The sequence below is a fragment of the Aquarana catesbeiana genome, linkage group LG01, assembly GCF_042186555.1.
Source record: "Aquarana catesbeiana isolate 2022-GZ linkage group LG01, ASM4218655v1, whole genome shotgun sequence".
NCBI classification, from domain to species: Eukaryota; Metazoa; Chordata; class Amphibia; order Anura; family Ranidae; genus Aquarana; species Aquarana catesbeiana.
Genome location: NC_133324.1, coordinates 346,668,231 through 346,674,732, shown reverse-complemented (window position 1 = coordinate 346,674,732; position 6,502 = coordinate 346,668,231).

Here is a 6,502-nt window from a genome sequence, read left to right as displayed (position 1 = left end):
GAGGAGAGAAGACATCCAAGTAAGTGCACCAACACTACACTAACAGTAGAACACGCAGGCACACTTGTCACCCCCCTGTCACCCCCCAGTCACCCCCTGATCACCCCCCTGTACCCCCTGTCACTCTGACACCAATAGCAGGTTTTTTTTTTCTCTGATTTATTGCATTGGTGTCAGTTTGTGTCAGTTACAAGTGTTAGGGCAGTTAGGTTAGCCCCCTTTAGGTCTAGGGTACCCCCCTTTAGGTCCAGGGTACCCCCTAACCCCCCTAATAAAGTTTTAACCCCGTGATCACCCCCCGTCGCCAGTGTCACTAAGCGATCGTTTTTCTGATCGCTGTATTAGTGACACAGGTGACGCTAGTTAGGGAGGTAAGTATATAGGTTTGCTGTCAGTGTTTTATAGCGACATGGACCCCCATATACTACCTACTAAAGGTTTTAACCCCTTGATTGCCCCCTAGTTAAACCTTTCACCAGTGATCACCATATAATTGTTACGGGTGATGCTGGTTAGTTGGTTTGTTTTTGGTAGTTTATTACAGTTTTAGGGCACCCGCCGTTTATTACCTTATAAAGGTTTAACCCCCTAATTGCCCGGCGGTGATAGAAGTTAAGTTTTTAGGATCAGATAAGGTCTGCGTCGCCCCAGGCAGCGTCAGGTTAGCGCCAGTACCGCTAACACCCACGCACGCAGCATACACCTCCCTTAGTGCTATAGTATCTGAACGGATCAATATCTGATCCGATCAGATCTATACTCCCCAGCAGTTTGGGGTCCCCCAAAAAAATGCAGTGTTAGCGAGATCAGCCCAGATACCTGCTAGCACCTGCGGTTTGCCCCTCGGCCCAGCCCAGCCCAGCCCACCCAAGTGCAGTATCGATCGATAACTGTCACAAAACACTAAGCACACAACTGCAGCGTTCGCAGAGTCAGGCCTGATCCCTGCGATCGCTAACAGTTTTTTGGTAGCGCTTTTAATCAGTCGCTGACAGTCAGGAGCTTTTTTGCCTGTGAGTCTCACTCGTGTACCCCTAAATTTAGAGCCCAAAATGGCAAATCGAAGGTACACTAGTGAAGAGGCCTACACGTTTCTGAGCATGACAGATAGTGAAGAGGAAGTCACTCATCTGTCAAGTTCAAGCTCAGAATACGATCCTGTAGAGGACAGCGGCTCCATGACAGATAGCTCTGACGACGGAGTTGTGGTCCCTGCTAGGGTCAGGCGTACCAGACCCCGAACTTCTTCTGTCCTTGAAGTGCAAGAACCGCAGGGCTCTCGTATGGAGCAGAGAAGTACTAGTGCCGCTACTCCTTCTGGTGAACTGGCAAGCACCAGCGGCCTAGTACAACCTGGTCGTACATCCAGCACTGCAGTATCACGTGGTCCCATAAGTGCAGTTGGTGAGGTGGCAAGCACTAGTAGTGTCCCGCTGCCACCAAGAAGACGAACACAGGCCCGTCGTGCCCATAGTGCCCTTCCTGCTGCATTCGCCAATCCGAATTGGGTACCCACCACTTCTGCAGCACCCGTACTTCCCCCTTTCACTGGCCAACCCAGAATTCAGGTGGAAACAGTTGACTTTATGCCACTGGATTTTTATTCACTGTTTTCACCGAAGATCTCTATAGATCTATTGTGGACCAAAGCAATTTATACGCTGGTCAACACATCGCCGCTAATCCCCAGTCCTCCCTTGCCAGAGATTGGAAACCAATTACGGTCTCCGAATTTAAGATCTTTCTGGGCCTTTCCCTCAACATGGGCATAACCAAAAAGAGTGAGTTGCGGTCATATTGGTCCACTGACCCAATTCACCATATGCCCGTGTTCTCTGCTTCAATGGCCAGGGCACGATATGAGCAGATTTTGCGGTTCATGCACTTCAACGACAATGAACTCTGTCGTCCTCGTGGAGACCCTGCATACGATCGGCTCTACAAAATTCGGCCCCTCGTAAACCACTTCAACCAACGTTTTGCAGACTTGTTTACTCCCCATCAAAGTTGTCTGCGTTGATGAGTCCCTGATTAAATTTTCTGGCCGCTTGTCCTTCAAACAGTACCTTCCCAACAAGCGTGCCAGATACGGGGTCAAGATGTATAAGCTCTGTGACAGGGCCACAGGCTATACATGTAGTTTTATGGTTTACGAGGGCAAAGATAGTCACGTAGAGCCGACAAACTGCCCTGACTACATAGGAAGCGCTGGCAAGATAGTGTGGGACTTGGTGTCACCCTTATTCGGAAAGGGGTACCACTTGTACGTGGACAATTATTATACGAGCGTGCCACTTTTTAGTCACCTTTTTGATCATCAAATTGGAGCATGTGGCACCGTGCGACCTAATCGCCGGGGCTTTCCCCAGCGGCTTGTAGAGTCCCGTCTTAGGCTGGGGGAGAGAGCCTGCTTGAAGTATAATAATTTGCTCGCTATGAAGTGGAGGGATAAGAAGAATGTTTTCGTTCTCACCTCCCTTCATGCAGACACGACGACCCAAATTACTACGGCGACTGGTGTTGTGGAGAAACCCCTCTGTGTCCACGAATATAACCTTAATATGGGAGGGGTGGACCTCAACGACCAGTTGTTGGCGCCGTACCTAGTTGCCCGTAAGGCCAGACGCTGGTACAAAAAAGTGTCTTTTTATTTATTTCAATTGGCTTTGCTGAACGCTCATGTGCTATACAGAGCTTCAGGACGGACTGTATCCTTCCTTAAATTCCAGGAAGAGATCGTCAGAGCCCTTCTGTTTCCAGACGGTGCTCCACCTCACCTTCCCAATCCAAATGCAGTAGGCCGGCTGCATGAGAGGCATTTTCCTTATGTCCTCCAGAGTACCCCTACCCAACGAGCCCCCCAAAGAAAATGTCGTGTCTGCAGAAATCGCGGATTTAGGTGTGACACCCGGTATTATTGTCCCTCCTGTCCTGGCAATCCTGGTCTTTGCATTGGTGAATGTTTTGAACGCTACCATACACTAGTTGAGTTTTAGCGTAGGGTACAGCACTGCACAGACTAGGACACACTTTCACAGGGTCTCCCAAGATGCCATCGCATTTTGAGAGACCCAAACCTGGAACCGTTACAGTTTTAAAAGTTACAGTTATAAAAAAAGTAAAAAAAAAAAAAAAATACACAAAAAAAATATAAATAAAAAAAACAAAAATAGTTGTCGTTTTATTGTTCTCTCTCTCTCTATTTTCTCTCTATTGTTCTGCTCTTTTTTACTGTATTCTATTCTGCAATGTTTTATTGTTATGTTTTATCATGTTTGCTTTTCAGGTATGTAATTTTTTTATAGTTTACTGTGTTTTAAACATTTTTTTGTTTTCAGGTACGCCATTCAGCTGCAGCGCGGATTTATTTATCTTGACAGCAACAGCGTTTGCTCCCACGATACATAAAGCCGTGACTCCAGCGCTGTCGGAGGTGATTTCACCACCACAGTTACATACTTCAGCATATATGCCGAAGCGTGGGGGCAGAAGTGGGTGGAGGAGCGATTTGCTCCTGCCTTTTGCGGGAGGATGCCCCCATGCTTCGGCATATATAAATGGTGCATGTATGCCCATCATTAGAAGTGGGTGGATGAAGGGAGGTATTCTAATGGGCATACCCACCGATCAATATCTTTTTTTCGTTCAGCCCACAGGCTGCATGAAAAAAAAGTTTACAATATATGCCCAACAAGGACCAGCAACGTACTGGTATGTCGCTGGACTTTGAGTGGTTATACCAGAATGATGCCTGCAGGTTTAGGTATCATCTTGGTATCATTCTTTTCAGCCAGCGGTTGGCTTTCATGTAAAAGTAATCCTAGCGGCTAATTAGCCTCTAGACTGCTTTTACAAGCAGTGGGAGGGAATGCCCCCCCCCCACTGTCTTCCATGTTTTTCTCTGGCTCTCCTGTCCCAACAGGGAACCTAAGAATGCAGCCGGTGATTCGGCCAGCTGACCATAGAGCTGATCAGAGACCAGAATGGCTCCAAACATCTCTATGGCCTAAGAAACCGGAAGCTACGAGCATTTCATGACTTAGATTTCGCCGGATGTAAACAGCGCCATTGGGAAATTGGGAAAGCATTTTATCACACCGATCTTGGTGTGGTCAGATGCTTTGAGGGCAGAGGAGAGATCTAGGGTCTAATAGACCCCAATTTTTTCAAAAAAGAGTACCTGTCACTACCTATTGCTATCATAGGGGATATTTACATTCCCTGAGATAACAATAAAAATGATTAAAAAAAAATAAAAATGAAAGGAACAGTTTAAAAATAAGATAAAAAATCAAAAAATTAATAAAAAAAAAAAAAAAAAAAAAAAAAAAGCACCCCTGTCCCCCCCTGCTCTCGCGCAAAGGCGAACGCAAGCATCGGTCTGGCGTCAAATGTAAAGAGCAATTGCACCATGCATGTGAGGTATCACCGTGAAGGTCAGATCGAGGGCAGTAATTTTAGCAGTAGACCTCCTCTGTAAATCTAAAGTGGTAACCTGTAAAGGCTTTTAAAGGCTTTTAAAAATGTATTTAGTTTGTCGCCACTGCACGTTTGTGCGCAATTTTAAAGCATATCATGTTTGGTATCCATGTACTCGGCCTAAGATCATCTTTTTTATTTCATCAAACATTTGGGCAATATAGTGTGTTTTAGTGCATTAAAATTTTAAAAAGTGTGTTTTTTCCCCAAAAAATGCGTTTGAAAAATCGCTGCGCAAATACTGTGTGAAAAAAAAAAAATGAAACACCCACCATTTTAATCTGTAGGGCACTTGCTTTAAAAAAATATATAATGTTTGGGGGTTCAAAGTAATTTTCTTGCAAAAAAAAATAATTTTTTCATGTAAACAAAAAGTGTCAGAAAGGGCTTTGTCTTCAAGTGGTTAGAAGAGTGGGTGATGTGTGACATAAGCTTCTAAATGTTGTGCATAAAATGCCAGGACAGTTCAAAACCCCCCCAAATGACCCCATTTTGGAAAGTAGACACCCCAAGCTATTTGCTGAGAGGCATGTCGAGTCCATGGAATATTTTATATAGTGACACAAGTTGTGGGAAAAAGACAAATTTTTTTTTTTTTTTTTTTTGCACAAAGTTGTCACTAAATGATATATTGCTCAAACATGCCATGGGAATATGTGAAATTACACCCCAAAATACATTCTGTTGCTTCTCCTGAGTACGGGGATACCACATGTGTGAGACTTTTTGGGAGCCTAGCCACGTACGGGACCCCGAAAACCAAGCACCGCCTTCAGGCTTTCTAAGGGCGTAAATTGTTGATTTCACTCTTCACTGCCTATCACAGTTTCGGAGGCCATGGAATGCCCAGATGGCACAAACCCCCCCCCAAATGACCCCATTTTGGAAAATAGACACCCAAAGCTATTTGCTGAGAGGTATAGAGCAAAAGAAGTTCCCCTAGCGGACTTTAAAGGCACATTTTTTAAGAAAATATTTTTTAAAAAAAAGGGTATGTAAAGTAGATAACAGTTTATTAGTTACAAAAAATAATCAAGTGAATCACATAGTTACAAAGTTAAAAACAAGGAATGCATTTCCATAAATATAGAAGTTGATACCAATACATGTGCACCCGACGCGTTTCGGAGTTACTTATGCCTCCTTCTTCAGGGGTGATTGTAGGGTTTGCAACAAGAATTTTCTATATGGGAAATAATATGTATAACATAGACATGATGAGTGCACAATAAAGGAACGTAAATACAAAATCTATAGTTGTATGAGTCTGTATACATACACATTCATTTCTCTGTTTACACTTACATTGGTATCTACGGATATAGGTTGTGCATTCCAGGACGAATTAAAAGAAACATAGATATGTTGACGTACTGCCCATCGGACACGCTCCCTGGTCGTGGTGTGTAGAACTTTAGTGAAGTATAGCAGGAGTATTCACATAGCCACTGTCAAGGTGGAAGTAGAGACGTATAAATATATAGGGTGGTTTTATTCTTCCTTCCAGTAGGAAGAAAGGCCCAAGGTTAGCGGGCATATGACAGTTTAGATCTGAGGTCACACTGGGGCCAAATGTGTATCCTGTAAATCATGAAGATATATATATATGTAAGGATGTGCATACATATGGATAATTAAAGTAGTACATGGAGAATCCAAAAGCTGTATCCTACCTGGTCCGCCTACAATAATGGGGGGCAGTAACTGGTGGTAAATATGGATCAGATGTGGTTCAGAAAGCTGGAGAATCAACATAGAAATGGGAAGTATATTAAAACCCTGGTTGGTGAGAGGAGGGGGGAGGGGGGGGGGGAAAGAGAAAAGGGGGGGGGGCAGGGGAGGGGGGGAGGGGAAGGGGGGGGGGGGGAAGAGAAAAGGGGGGGGGGGGCAGGGGAGGGGGGGGAGGGGAAAGGAGGGGGGGGAGGGGAAGGGGGGGGGGGGAAAGAGAAAAGGGGGGGGGGAAGGAAAAGAGGGGGAGGAAAAAAAAAAGGGGGGGGGGAAGAGGAGGGGGAGGGGGAGGAAG